The 16,323-nt window shown below is 44.1% G+C and overlaps 1 protein-coding gene across 3 annotated transcripts in view; it reads right to left on the minus strand.

The window, feature by feature from the left end:
- gse1 (Gse1 coiled-coil protein) overlaps positions 1–16,323 on the minus strand; it is a 604,225-nt gene that overhangs the window by 161,946 nt on the left and 425,956 nt on the right. The gene's annotated exons all lie outside the window — the stretch shown is intronic.

Consider the following 16,323-nt stretch of genomic DNA (forward strand, 5'->3'; position numbering starts at 1 on the left):
GGAGTACGTACGGGTCCTTCACACAGCAGGAGGCTCTGTCTGGCCTTGTTTATCAGCTCTTAAAAAATATATCAAAAAATATACAAACGGATAACTGCACCAAATGAGGGTTTCAATTTGACTGTGTAGCAATAGATACAAAAAGATTTAACGTGGCACAAGTAGAAAATAAAAGAAATTAAAACAGTGTCACATACCGTGATAGGAATGCTGTCCTTTCACCCAATGGATAGTCTTCATCTGCAGTGAGTTTCAGTTTCGAAACCCAAACTTAATATACTTGTTGGCCAAAAATGAAATTTTAAGTCTAGTCTCAGCTCAGACAATGGGGACCAGTTCACAGCACCAAACTCTCCATAATTCTGCTCTGAGATGCACTGAGGGCAATGGGTACATCAAATGGAAATGCTAAACTGGTACAATTGGAGGAGCACTTCAGAGGGTGGTGAAAAGCACATTACTGGAAGCCTCAGCCTTTGTTTAACATCTCAACTGAAACCTCCAACAATGCGGCACCCCTTCTGCCCTGCACTGCAGCGTCACCCTTATGCCCAAAGCCTGAAGTGGGACTTTGAACCCACAACCTCTGGCCCAAGAGATCAGAGTGCAACCACTGAGCCAAGACTGACAACGTCTCACAAAGTATACTCACTCGACTATAGCTCAAGCAGGAGTCACCATCACCGGGAGAGAGAGGGAGAAAACTATATAAAAAAGGAGCTATGCCATTGATAGTTGGAGCTCCTTATAGGAGCTTGTGCATTTATAACACAGCCAAACAGGTTGTGTATTAACTTGCAAATCCTTCCAACACATGCCAATGGTAGCCAGTGAGGGTGGGAGAGATTTCTGGTCAGCTATGTGACGGAAGGAAATTGGAGCCTCTAGTATCGCTATCCGTAGCTCCAGGTTACAACATGCGTGTCAAAGTGTGTGTTGCCACAGCAACTCGGACTCCTTGGTGGGGAATTGGGGCAAGGCTGGCTTTGTTGACTAGGCGGCCGGTGTGGATCCGATTGGTGGCAACAGCAAGGGGTTTGATCCCCGTTCTGGCTGGGGCGGATTTGGGACCTGCCACCTTGCTCTACCTGTGATGGAGGTCAGACCTGTCTTCAGGTAGAGAACACAAGAAGGAAAAGATAGAAGTTTGTTTGCTCTGTTTTCTCCAGCCATTCCTGATAGGAATGATCTAGGATCCTGTCAAGCAGTTTCAGTGCAGAGACTGTGGTGGAACAAACCTACTGTTTGAGTGTGGTCCGGGATCAGTGACTAACAAAGGGATGGCAAAGTGCTGATAAGAGCAGTTTCCGAAATGAGGAAAATCTGTTTTTGGTAAATGTAACTATTTGCAGGAATTAGGCCCAGTCTGGAGAGCGGTCTCTCAACTGCATTCACTTTGCCTAAAGGAAACTGATATAGCTTTTTGTGTGTGGGCTGTGGGTTCAAATCCCAGCCAGACTGATAGAATGAACATTTCTTCAAGAGGAAATTTTGACTAAAATGTGCGCTTTTTAAAAATTATGCTTGTTAAGATGAGGGACACTTAGTGCTGGGAATTAAACATTTCCCACTTCAGGCACCCAGCGTCAGTGTTGAGCACACTCAGGTCAAACATAGCAGAGTAAAATACAGAGCAAAGTTCTGTACATTAAACTTGCCAAAAATACGCCACATTAAGACCCAAACATGCTAGGATCTGGATTGAGATTCCCTGATTTCACAACCAGCAGACCTTCAACCAGTTAGCCTGAGCTGGGTCTGAAGCCAGGCTTCAGTGGCTAACCCACTGCAACAGCTGCTTCCTGTTCACTAATGTTAAACAAAATCCTTTTCAGACAACTAAATGAAAACATTATCATTTTTCGCTTAGCTGTGGCTCGGTTGGTTGCACTCTTACCTCTGAGTCACAAGCTCTGGGTTCAATTGTCCCACTCCAGGGTTCAAGCACAAAATCAAGGCTGACACTCAGCAGCACTGAGGGCATACTGCGCTGTTAGAGGTGCTGTCATTTGGACGAGACGTTACACTGAGGCCCCATCCACCTGCGCGGGTGGATCAAAAAGATCACCTGGGATTATGTTGAAGAAGAGCAGGGGGTCGGGTTATCCCGACATGCTCAGGTGGATTGTAGAAGATCCCACAGGCAGTATTTGAGGGAGGATAATTGTGGTGTCCTGGCCAATCTTTCAACCGACATCACTGAAACAGAATAACTGATCATTTATCTCAAGACTTTCTTGAGTGACTGCCACCACAACGGTGACTATATTTCAGCAGTAATCTATTATAATCCAAGGATATGAAAGCTGCCATTTAAATACAAGTTCTTTAGCTGGTGCTGAAGTTGTGACAGAATGTCTAGACCAGAGACACCTTTACTCCAACAGCGGGTGACTGATTTGCTGTGCACTCGGAATGTTTTCTGCTTTCATTGCACATCGCTTTCTATTTCACATTGCTCTCAGTGGCTACCCACCTCCACCCCTTCCCAATGTCCAGTCCCTTGATCAGGCACTAACTATTACCAGAAGATACCTGTGTGCTTGCTGCTAAACTATAAAGGACTGCACACATATACCCAGTCACTACAGTAAGCACTGAACATATACCCAGTCACTACAGTAAGCACTGAACATGTGGTCACTACAGTAAGCACTGAGCATGTAGTCACTACAGTAAGCACTGAACAAATACCCAGTCACTACAGTAAGCACTGAACAAATACCCAGTCACTACAGTAAGCACTGAACATGTAGTCACTACAGTAAGCATTGAACATGTAGTCACTACAGTAAGCACTGAACATGTAGTCACTACAGTAAGCACTGAACATATACCCAGTCACTACAGTAAGCACTGAACATGTAGTCACTACAGTAAGCACTGAACATATACCCAGTCACTACAGTAGGCACTGAACATATACCCAGTCACTACAGTAAGAACTGAACATGTAGTCACTACAGTAAGCACTGAACATATACCCAGTCACTACAGTAAGCACTGAACATATACCCAGTCACTACAGTAAGAACTGAACATGTAGTCACTACAGTAAGCACTGAACATATACCCAGTCACCACAGTAAGCACTGAACATATACCCAGTCACTACAGTAAGCACTGAACATGTAGTCACTACAGTAAGCATTGAACATGTAGTTACTACAGTAAGCACTGAACATATACCCAGTCACTACAGTAAGCACTGAACATGTAGTCACTACAGTAAGCACTGAACATATACCCAGTCACTACAGTAAGCACTGAACATGTAGTCACTACAGTAAGCACTGAACATGTACCCAGTCACTACAGTAAGCACTGAACATATATCCAGTCACTACAGTAAGCACTGAACATATACCCAGTCACTACAGTAAGCACTGAACATATATCCAGTCACTACAGTAAGCACTGAACATATATCCAGTCACTACAGTAAGCACTGAACATATACCCAGTCACTACAGTAGGCACTGAACATATACCCAGTCACTACAGTAAGAACTGAACATGTAGTCACTACAGTAAGCACTGAACATATACCCAGTCACTACAGTAAGCACTGAACATATATCCAGTCACTACAGTAAGCACTGAACATATACCCAGTCACTACAGTAAGCACTGAACATATATCCAGTCACTACAGTAAGCACTGAACATATACCCAGTCACTACAGTAAGCACTGAACATATATCCAGTCACTACAGTAAGCACTGAACATATACCCAGTCACTACAGTAAGCACTGAACATGTAGTCACTACAGTAAGCACTGAACATATACCCAGTCACTACAGTAGGCACTGAAGATGTAGTCACTGCACATGTAGTGTAATTCTGACACAGGCCCCTTCTTCTCCCATATTGTTTCTGTCCAGAATGTGGTGACTCTTTGGCCGGGATTTTCCAGCCCCATCGTGGCAGGATCCACCCTGGGAGATCCGGTGGCCCAGCCGAATGTCCGCTGACCAATCCCGGCAGTGGGTGGGGCTGGAAAATCCCACCCTTTGAGTGCAGTTCCACATGGACAGGTGACCCTCCCAAACGCCCATTCCTTGCCTGCATGTTAGCAAGCTATTGAAGCCATGGTGTCAGCTCCCGATTCTTGCCCGAGAACCACTTCCCACGTCCACTTGGAGGCCGCTCGACAGTGATCAAGAGCAGGGAGCCTGAGCTGACTTTTTCTCCTTCCCTTCTGTAACTGGGGTCTGAAGACACCATCAGACAATTCCCTCACGCTGCCTGGCTAAGATCAGCTAACCCTTACTCAGCTAACCCTTCACAGACTGGGGATCCAAGTCATACCACGCATGCACAGTGCTTTTACACACTGAGTTGCTGAACAGCATTCCTCCCACCATTTTATTCTCTTTAAAGTCTAGGTGACTGCTGTATTTATATTGGTGCATGGTATAGTATACATTAAAAAAAATCATCCCATACACATTCCCCCTGGTATACGCTTACAGCTGCATTCAACAGATACTTCTCACGCTCTGCATTTATGTATTGAGTGGTTATACATGGCTGTACAAAATTGACACAAATTGTGACACAATGTTTGCATTGCCGATGATTTGCTATTGTCAAATTGCCTGCACAGTGGAAAAATTGCTGCCTAATTGTTGCACAGTAGCATTTTAAAAATCCTCCTCCTGCGACTAACCCTAATCATTTTGCGCTTTATTCCAAATTATCTTTGAACACCATTTCCCCCAGGAAAGCCTATTAAAAGCATTTGGTTACATTTGACTCAAAAAGGGTCTAATGGCTAATGAAATTTATATTTGAGACATGAGGGTGATCTTTTACATGCGTCCTTCTCCGGTAACTATCAGGAGGTCGTGTTGAGAGAAAATTGCGTGAGGGTAATGCAAGATTCTTGATTTCTTTTATATGAGGAGGCCCCTGGTCTCCACTTAGCCTGATTTACTTTAAATTAATGGAGTGCTTTGATCAGTCTGATGAGCTCGGATCTTGTATCAGCTTGACTCTACCTCTGATCTCGCTTTGTTCTCACTGTTTATAAGAATCAGCCTTTTGCCCCCTTAATTTTACAAAGCATTGAATCGAAGGGTTTAAGCATGGGTTCGCTTAGTGAATGCATGGCTAATGAGCAATTTGGACATATACTTCAGAAATCTCCCAAGTTAAAAAAGAAAAAAACTTGCCTTTATATAGCACCTTTCAGCATGCCCCAGAGCACTCACTGTTGTGGTGTAGGGAAATACGGGAGCCAATTTGCGCAGAGGCAGATCCCACAGTAGTAATGTGATAAAGGCGGGATAATCTGCTTTGGTGATGTTGGCTGACAGCTAGGGCTGAAAGAAAGAGTCATGTGTCTCTTTTTCCCCCGTTCTGATGGGAGTTCTAACCCAGATCTATAACCTGTCTCTTCCCTTTACGAATTGGATTGAGCTGTGTGTGGATAAAAACACCTGTGACAAGCCTGGATGCTTTTCCAATTCCACTTCATAATATTTACCGTTAGAAATTTCCGGCACTTTTTTTCTCTCTCTCGCTGATGCAATTTGATGGCAAACACATGTTGACAGCTGCAAAGGATGTTGAACACGCAACAGGTTAAAATGCCTTTGGGGAACATCCCATTCAGCCTTTTGCATCAAAAAAAAGAGGAAAAGTGAATCAGTCGGAATGCTGCAATGTAATCGTTTGCGGCCCCTCAGTGCAAAGGCAGCTGGTTTTTGTGTTGCACTATTTCTGACAATCGGAATACAAAAGTAAAATATGTTTAGATTTAAATAATTTTTGATTTAAAAAAAATAATCCAGCTGCTCTAGACTAACAAAGGGATATTGTCTTCTCAATTGTAAGAATGAGGTGACTAACTCGGGCATGTCAATTGAATCCATCCGCTTTGGTCTCTAATGTGGTCGGTATGAGAGGGGTTACTGGATCCAACTCCTCATCCCCCCCCCCTCCCAATTTCCTGTTTTCCTGGAGGTGCTGACTTTTGCTCCCAATATCACTTCCAATATCACTGGCAGATTGCCAGTACCAACCCTTTATACATGAATCCTGACAGAGCCTGTGAGCTGGCCTTAAGGTCATAGGACGGGGGGTGGGGTGCGAAACACAGCCTAGACCGTTTTTAATCGGCAGCCCAACAACAGGAACTACCCAGCATAGGGTATAGGATAGTAACCAGGAGTGGAACGGCACTTCTCCATACAGCAACACCAGTTTTCTCCTTGCTGCAACCCAGTGTCATTTGTTTCCCCTGTACGGTAGGTAGACCATAACAGCCTCAGTGACTGGGAATTTGGACGAGTGTTGTTAACTTTGAAATCCTGCTGCAGCAGGAGTTAACCCCTTCAGGAGAGGATATAACGGAGAGTGAGGGAGGAGGGATTGCAGGAAGAGATGTTTTCCAAAGGTAGTGTCAAGCCTTGGGTGGCAGTGGCTAGCATTCATGTGGCTGGGTCAGAAGGCAGTGAGTTGAAGTCCCGTTCCAGGGGCTTGAACACGGATGATGCAGGCTGACATTCAGCACTGGCACTATCAGATGTGCCAGCCCTTGGATGAGACATTAAACTGAGGTCCCGTCTACTGTCAGGTGGGCTTAAAAGATCCTATGGTGCTATTTTGAAGATTAGCAGGCGAGTTCTCCCGCTGTCCCGCTGAATATTTAATCCTCAGCCCGCACCTACAACAGATTATCTGATCATTTCTGCATGTGGGAGCTTACTCCTTTCAGATAAGGCGTAAAGTACTTCCTTGGCTGTGGGACATGCCGGGCTATATAAATACAGGTCGTTCTTTCCTCTAGCCTACATTACAGCTCACTAACAGTGGGTGTTAGTAGCTGGGATCAGATAGTAGACCATCAAGGGGCAATGGCAGGATTGGGGGTGGATATTAGTTGTGATGAATGATGCCTTAAATTGCAGTGTGCGTTCAACCACCTGTGTGTACTCATTCCAAAACCAGACACAAACAACGCCCCCGTCCCGGCTTATCGTTTATAAAAATAAAAAGTAGGGTTGCCCAAGAAAATAAAACTATGGCCGACCCCAGCGTTTGCAAAGTTCAAACATCTGAAAATGACTACTCGACAATGAGTGATGTCTGGAACAACAGCCAGAGTTGTGCACGGGCGTTCAATCAACAGAGAATAGTTTTTAAAACAGATTCATTGTGTAGCCCGAGAAGGTAAAATATATGGAAATGTCGAAGGGGTTGGTCCTGATTGTCAATGGGTTTTGCTTTTATGTCTTTGGTGAGTCAATTTACCTGATGGGTCCTATCGTTTTGTCATGACTCTCTGTCATTCATATTTTGATTAATTAGACACAACGTTGCATAAATATCAGACAGTCTATTCATACTACATATCAATTAATCACAGTCCTTTACATGCTGAACTTGTGTACAAATCTTATTTGATGCTTCATTGGGACTTTTTTCTCCCCGGTGTTAGTGACTAATGACAGCCTGTTAAATGATGCATTGCTCCGAGTCTCAGTCCCCCCTCAGTTTTGTGCTCAGGTAGCTCAACTCAACCAGGGCAATAGATGAGATATTGCGACTGACCACAGCGCCTTGACTGGAGAGAGAGGGGACAACCGCATTTCAGCCAAGAGTGCCACATCTGGTTGCTTACCCAGTGATCCGGACTGGGGGCAGAGGGGGTGCACGTGGCCGGCCATCAAGAGAATGTGTAAATGCAGGTTTGACTGTGAAGCCTTCCGAAGCCAACAGTCTGCCAACATGTTTTGATTTCGAGACTTCCTGCCTGGTGGTGACCCAGAACTCACAGGGAAATTTCCCTCCCTAACAGCACTGTGGGTGTACCTACACCACAAGGACTGCAGCGGTTCAAGAAGGCAGCTCACCACCACCTTCTCAAAGGAAATGAGAGATGGGCAATAAATGCTGGGCCCAGCCAGTGACATCCACATCCGTAAATTAATTTTTAAAAATGACCAACTGCACTCCCACAATCATTGTGGTCATCACCATTGTACTGGCATCAATACTACTGTTCTGTGTAATAACAGATTCTCCCTTCCCTCCTGTCACTTTAGCTTCATTGATCTGGCCTCTGCACACTGGCTAAACAAAGACCACAGTTGCTCTAGTTTTCCACAAAAGTCATTCTTAACTAGTTCTTGCAAATCACAGGCGAGAGTGATGAAATTCACACGAGTTTGATCTTGGATGGTATGTAGAGTATTGCTCGTGGGCTCAGTGGTGGAACGGACAAAAGAGAAATATTCATGTGCTTTTTTTTATTCCCCAATAAGCAGGTTGAGAGAGAAAGAGATTGCGAAGATGTAGGAGGCTTGCTTAGCCTGAAGTGTGGACATTTCCACATCATTGTAGGTTGGTGCATCAGAGCAGTGCATCGGGGAACAGTAGAATCTGTCTTTTTTTGTGCCTACAATTTTCCAAGCATGTTAGCCTTGGTCTAAGTTGCTGCCCATCTCCTAAATTGAACCAGGTCCCATTCACTCAGCATCCACTGTGCTTGTTGACCTGCATTGGGTCTTGGTCAACCTGTGCCTTGATTTTAAAATTCTCTATCCTTGTTTGCAATCCCTCTGTAGCCTTGCCCCTCCCTATCTCTGTAATCTCCTCTCGTCCTACAACCCTCCATGAAATCTTGGTTCCTCCAATTCCGGTCCCTTACGCATCCCCGATTTCCCTCACTCTACCTTTGGCGGCCATACCTTTAGCTGCTTAGATTCTAAGATCTGGAATCCTCTCCCTAAACCTCTCTGAATCTCTCTCCTTTTTTAAAAAATTGATTCTTTATATTTTTTTAAAAAATAACAACAGCCATAATAAGTAACCATACAAATAAAAGCTTACAGTACAGAAATAATTCAATACAATTACATTTGGAAGAGAAAGAGAAAGGAAGGAAAAGAGAAGTAGGAGGAGGAAAAAGAAAAAGGAGGGAAAAAACCCACCCCCCCCAACCCCCAAAAAATAAATAATAAGAAAATCAACACCAATCATAGGTCAGATAAAATTTTACCTGATATAATACATACAACCTAATTAGGCTCAGTTAAATGAAAGTAGAGAGCTGTAGTTTCTCAAAATAATCTAAGGAACATGGCCAAGCTACATCAAATCCATCAATGGAGCCTCTTATAGAGTGCTTCATTTTCTCAAGTTTAAGATTCTGCGTAATATCACGTATCCAATTAGTAAAAGGAGGTGGGGCAGACTAATTCCAATTTAGTAGAATAATACGTCTAGTCAATAATGTTGCAAAGGCGAGTGCATCAGCTGAACTTGTGTAAGAGGGAAGCCATTTGGTTCCACTCCGCAGAGTGCTGTAATAGGAGAGGGTTCAATGTTGCTACTGAAAATATGTGAGAGCGATGTTAAAATGTTTGTCCAAAACAAAGCCAATTTAGGACATGACCAGCATGTATGAATTAGAGGGGCTGGGGCAGTGTGGCATTTATCACAGGTTGGATCAAAATTTGGATAAATCTTAGGTAATTTCATCTTGGATTGATGGATACGATGTAAGATTTTAAATTGCAACAACCCAAGCCTGGCACATACAGATTAGGAATGTACACGAGAGAGAGAACAGGCTTCCAATTATCTTCTGATAAGTTTGACTCAAAATCTTGATTCCAAAGAGTTTTTAAGGTAGATAGCGAAGCAAAAGTGAAAAAAATTAGGGTATACAATTTGGAAATGAGCCCCCTAACAAAAGGATTTAATTCTATCGGTGATTTAGGGGGTCTCTCTCCTCCTTTACATACTCCTTCAAACTTATCCCTTTGATTAAGCTTCTGCTTACCTGTCCTAATATCTCCTTCCATGGCTCAGTGTCAAAATTTGTCTGACAGCGCTCCTGTGAAGAGCCTCAAGACATTTCACTAAAGTAAAGGTACTCTATAAATGCCAGTTGTTGTTGTTGTAAGCAGGCTCTCTAGGGAACAGGAAAAGAACCACACACAAAGTCAAGAGGACAGGTTATATGGGAAGCCTCTGCTTTGTGGCTGGGGGCAGGTCAGGTAGAATCCTGGGAAGGTTGGCCTTTGAGGTCAGCAGATGGCGCTTGCGGCCATACTGGAGAGGGTGCTACCCTGTCGCGGATGTCATCTTTTGGGTGAGACGTCGGCCTGAGGCACTGTTTGCGTCCTCAGGTGGATTTGCAGAATCAGCAGCCACTTTTTAAAGAGGGGTATGGAAGTTTCCCAGGTGTCCTAGCCGAAAGTCATCCCTCGATCAGCACCAGCAAGAGAGAAATTGATCATTACCAGGTGGCAGTTTGTGGGGTTTTGCAGTGTGTGAATTGGGCACTGTGGTTCCTACATTATGACAATGACTGCATTTCAAAAGTACCCTACTGGTTGTAAAGTATTTTGGGACGTCTTGTGGTTGTGAAAAGGAGTTATACAAACGTGAGACTTCCTTCTTTGTTGTTTTTTTTCAAGTCTGAGAGCTACTTACACTATGGAAGTGAAAAGGACCCAGCTGTCTTCTGTCTGTTATACTCCTTCAATACAAGGGCACCCTATATATGACAGGCTAGGTACCACCAGCTAGCTTGCATGAAAACTGTTACAGAGCAATAGAAATTACAGTTATTCAGTCCTATCACATCTTCAGAAAGAATTATTTACTATACTATCATCTCTGCTCTTTCTTGTGTCCTTTATATCTGTCATACTCTCATACTCATCCAATCCGTTTTAAATGGCCTGCCTCTGTCACCATTTGTGGTAAAGTGTTCCATGTTATAATAACCTTTAGCCTGGAATTTCAACTTCTCCTTTCATTCTGCTCAGTCTATGGCCCCATGATCATAATAGTGTTGTCTACGTGTATTTCTGTTCTGATCTGGACAGTACCAATAACAGTTATTGCAATCCTTGCTTACAATAATGGGCACTTATGCCCCAATGAGGAAATTCCGGACAAGTGGACTTCTGGACTAACGCCAGGAATAATCTCCTATCAATCCAGCTGTGCACTCTGTCTGGGGGAATAATCACCTGAGCAGCGTTCATGCAAAGGCAATCTCATATCACACAACATACTGACAAACACACACACGCAGAGTAATTCACATACACACTCACGCACACACACAGACACTCATACATACATACACGGTGACACGCACTCACATACACACACATATACACACACACCCCTCACACATATGCACACACCGACAGACACACTCATACATACATATCCGGAGACATACACTCACAAATACACAGCGATGCACACACATATCCACACATACACATCTATGCACACACACATACACAGCGACATACACATACAAACATATCCCACTCCTGAATGGGTGAGGGCAGATTTGGGCTTAGCTATGATGCCCCTATGGTGGAATAGTCACCACCAGATTAACAGCCCATTTTTGAGTGAGGTCCGAGAAAGTTGCCAGTGATTTGTGGAGTGGCACATGAGAAAGGATCAGGCACTTCAAGAGGGGGTGAAAAATTTGAGGGGGAGAAAACATTATTTTCTTAATATTTCTGGTTAATGCCAACGTTAAGCAAATGCACCAGAGCAATTTAACACAAGCAGGGAATCAGCAGAGGTTAGAAAATGTACCCCATTGTGTCCTTAAGTCAAGGTTTACAGGGCAGCGTTGAGCCTTCCAAAGCACTAACAGAAAGACCTGGAAAGCAGCTGAAGATCCCCATGCATATTCAAAGAAACATCAGACTTCCTACACTGTCAGGAATGTCAAGAGGTCACATCTCATTCTTATTAAAACCCAGCAGCAGCTTTGGATTCAGAAATTCCTCTCTTACTTGCTTGGTGACCTTACAAGGTAGAGCTTTAAAGAAGGAGCTTATGCTGTAGCACTCTGGTAAAATGTCAATATGTTTAGCATATCTACCCCCAACCCCTAATCTCCCAATCTGCAGACTGCTCCTGTTATAGGTTCCATCTGAAGGGACTACAGCAGACCCACAGAAAGCTAATTACATGAGTTGATCTCCTTAGGCACAGTCACTACTGTGGTGGCAGCAGTGCATTTGCATGGCGACCTCTGAGCCCTTTCTCCCTCCCAACAGGGCTTGTCATCATTTATCATTGCTTTTAGTAAGTTGAAAAGTCAGCGATGAACTGACACCGTCCCCTGGAGCCTTGCTGACCCTTGCTAACCATCATGCATTTACATCAATCTCTGCAGATCGCTCGTTAAATACAGCACTCTCTCCATTCATCCCCCATTTCTAGTTCTGTACAGCCACATTATCAGCCAGTGGCATTATCATTGCATTAAGCATAATTATTAAACGTTTTGGAAAATCCATTGATGTCACTAATAACCAATGGTTCTGAAATGTTCATTTCCACCCCCACCTACCCTCCAGTGACACAGGCACAGACCTCTTTACTCAAAGAGTGGTCACAATGTGGAACTCGCACCTACATGAAGTAGCTGAGGCAACTAGCACTGATGGAGTTAAGGGGAAGCTAAATAAAGACTTGAAAGAAGAAGGAATGGAAGATTATGTGGATAGGGTGAGATAAAGAGATGGGAGGAGATTTCTGTGGAACACAGACACTACCTAAGACCTGCTGGGCCAAATGGCCAGTTTCTGTGCTGTGCCATTTTAATTTGGCTTCACACCTTGGAGCTGCAGCATCCATGATGTCCATTACATTTAAATCAGCTGAAGAAGAGGTGAGAGAAGGCTAGTGTGGAGCATGTAAACTATTCCTCTAAAGTATATTTGATTTAATCCCATATACATGGTGATTTTGCATGCAAGTATACAACTTAAAGTATTTTTTTGTGTGTAAAATGCCCCTTTAGGTATGTCCAGAATCCTATGCATTGAGTGAGTTTTAAAAGCTGCTGGTGTCAAACCAATTGCCCAACAAAGTAATGGCCAGCTCACACACCACCAGCAGCTCTCTGCCCCCTATGTAACAGAGCAACCAGTGGTTATTAAATCTACTATAAAAAGCTGGGATATAAGGCAGCTCTGCCCCAAACCTCATTAACTCCCACTAAGCCTGGCCACATTTTGTAAGATCCAACACGAAAATCTATTTTTGCCTCCTGAACTTTTCTGTATCTTTTTTAAAAGCTGTATCGTTTTCTTTTGGTGATCTGTTTATCTGATTCGTTCACTGCATGTGAACATGTTCCTCTCTCTTTGATTTGATGCCTATCTCTAGGTGCCCTGGAGAAGGTGGTGGTGAGCTGCCTTCTTGAACTGCTGCAGACCATGTGGTGTAGGTACACCCACAGTGCTGTTAGGAAGGGAGTTCCAGGATTTTGACCTAGCCACAGTGAAGGAACGGCGATATATTTCCAAGTTAGGATGGTGAGTGGCTTGGGGAGGAACTTGCAGGTGGTCTCGTGTCTGGCGTTCTCACGTGTCTGCTGCCATCGTCCTTCTTGGTGGTAGAGGTCACGGGTTTGGAAGGTGCTGCCTAAGGAGCCTTGGTGAGTTGCTGCAGTGCATCTTGTAGATGGTACACACTGCCGCTACTGTGCGTCGGTGGTGGAAGGGATGAATGTTTAAATTGGTAAATGGGGTGCCAATAAAGCGTGCTGCTTTGTCCTGGATGGTGTTGAGCTTCTTGAGTGTTGTTGGAGCTGCACTCATCCAGGCAAGTGGAGAGCATTCCATCACACTCCTTGTAGATGGTGGTGTGCATGATAATGGGTGCTTGCAAGTTAGGTTAAGAAAGGGGCTTCAAGTCCAATGTCATACACCATGAATGGTGGTGGAGTTCATTTAAATCATTTTAATGCTCACCCAGGTCAATACAGTAGAAGAGCTTTAACTGCATTTATAGAGCCCTCATTCACTAGGGTAACTGAGCTCAGTGTACATTCACACCAATTAATCCATTAGAAAAATGGAATCATCAGCAAATGGATTTAATCAATTAACAAAGTTGACAGCAAAACAGCCCTGACCAATGCACATTGACAGCCTCAGACAATGACTGCTGCGCAAATGTGTGCACACACTCACAAACACATGGGCTGCACATACACAGGACACACATACACAGGACACGGACACTCACCTATACATATATACAGAACACAGGCAAAGGTCTGCATATACACAAGGCACCCAGAACGCTGACAAAGGTTTGCATATACACAAGGCATACAGGACACAGGACCTATGTCTGCTTTTCTCTACACCTCTGTAAAGTATCTTAGGATATCTTTTAGTGTGATAAGGAAGTTCTCTCTCTATTGTTGCCTGTTATCTGCTCTAAATGACATCACTTGATATTTATGCAAAACAAGCAGGAAGCCTGCCAGAGCTCAGGCTGGGAGATACTCTGTGACTGTCATCTACTTAGCCACATATCCAGTTGACAGTCTTCACACGTGCTGCTTCCAACCCCGTATCCGGTGATTGGTGCTGGAGCTCATTGATAAGTCAGTATAGCCACCTCTAACCCCCAAAAAATAGCAAATTATAATTACATATCATTCTGAAGGGCTGTGTTTTCAATCTTTACCATTGCAGAATCCATCAGTTGGTGACATTTCCATTGAAAGAACTACAAATATTCTTTCTGAAGCAAATGTTGTGAAGTTGCAAGATTAACATATCATATACTCCAGAGACATTGATGGTACAAATGTTACAGGGCAAATCCACACAGAGAAATCTAACTAAAAGCCAAACCAAGAGAGGCAGCCTGTAAATGTAAATGTCACAGATAGCAAGCACTTCAACACGTTCTTTACATAGTTCATTTGCAATATATAGCAAGGTGGTGAGGTAGTTTTTATCTATCCCCATGACTGGGGAAACAGTTATAGCTCGACACCGAGGTTAATAATCCATTCAACAGCTTCAGCCGATGCAGTGCGAATGGTTGTGACACCACCAGGAATGGATCCCTCAGGGCAGGAGCTCAGTACGTGGGCAATGGTCTGACTTGGACGGCCACGGTCACAATTTGGGCTGTTCTTCATGTTCCACTTGTGCAGCAAAAGTGGCCACATCTTCCCCTGGGTCCATCCTCAAGCGGGTTGAGGGTCATCCAGGTTTTCCGTGGAAGGTTGAAGCTCGGGGCTTCACCGCTCGGGTCAGTTGCCAGGCTGCGGTTGGCGATGGCTTGTGGTCAACCAGGAGGTGCGCCATCCAGAGGTGGGGCCGTGGTCAGTTTGTAGGGTCATGGGGTTTCGGACAAGTGCACGGGGCGGTTTTTTTTGAGGTCCCCTGCCAGTGGAAGTGCTTTGTTAGCTGTCAGCTGATGGTGTTCCTTGAGGATGATGTTTTTCCTTCAGACATCAGGAGGTTCAATGTGTGCTAGTGCAGGAAGCCACTCGAGCTGTGTTGGTCTCAATGTCCCAGAAATCATCTTGTCACTTCCCGGAGGGGGATATCTACCATGTTTGCCTGCCAGCTCCTAAGCCTGGTTGAGTAAAAGATGGTGCTGCCATAATTTAACCTAGGCCTACTTAGGCAAGTAGCAAGGCCGCATTTCCTATGTTACAATAGCAACAACAATTCATTGGCTATAAAGTGTTTTGGAACAGCATGAGTTTACAGAACCATTACATAAATGCAAGGCTCTTTTTGTTTATGTAAAAAGGCCGTAGCAATGTACTGGATTGTGGCCAGTCCCTCCTGCAACTTCAGAACAAGTCTGGCTTTCAAGAAAGTGGGGGTTGATGGGGTGGGGGAAGCGTGAGGGATTGGTGGGGTGAAAAAAAGATGCCTCTTTTGTCTGAATCAAGAAAAACAAAGGCAAGGTGGCTTAATGTAGCAAGAAACGGAGATAACTATCTAGATGTGCGTTGACCCATGCTGTAATATTCAGGACGCAAAATCAAGAGGATCAGCTAAAGAAAATGACAAGGACACAACAACAATGTGGTAACGTGATAACGACACTGTGTGAAGGAGAGATAAATAGCCCCAGCAGCTGGAAGATGTGTTTGCTGAGATGTTAATAGTGTCTGTCAGTGTGTTTTAGTTGCAAAGCAGCATTTTGTTGCTTGAATGAGGAGAGGAACAGGAAGTGACAATGAAACCAAGCAGAAACCAAAAGATACTCAGAAAAGACCACATCCTCTATGAATGGCGATAACGTTGAAAGTTGCAGTAGTTGTTTGTGTAGTGGACCGCATATATTGCCAGGCCAAGTGAGGAGTGTTTTTTTTTTGCTTCTGTTCTCACTCAGACTTCCATTTGCAGCATTTTCCCAAGCAAATATCTAGACGCTTCAAGATGGGCTTAATGTGTCATCTTTTCCAGCTGTTCACCCCCTTTGCTGGACAGGTGATTTTGACTGTCGTTCAGCTCAGATGAGAAATTGACTTCCGCACCATTCTAC

Source organism: Carcharodon carcharias, chromosome 7, assembly GCF_017639515.1.
Source record: "Carcharodon carcharias isolate sCarCar2 chromosome 7, sCarCar2.pri, whole genome shotgun sequence".
NCBI lineage: Eukaryota > Metazoa > Chordata > Chondrichthyes > Lamniformes > Lamnidae > Carcharodon > Carcharodon carcharias.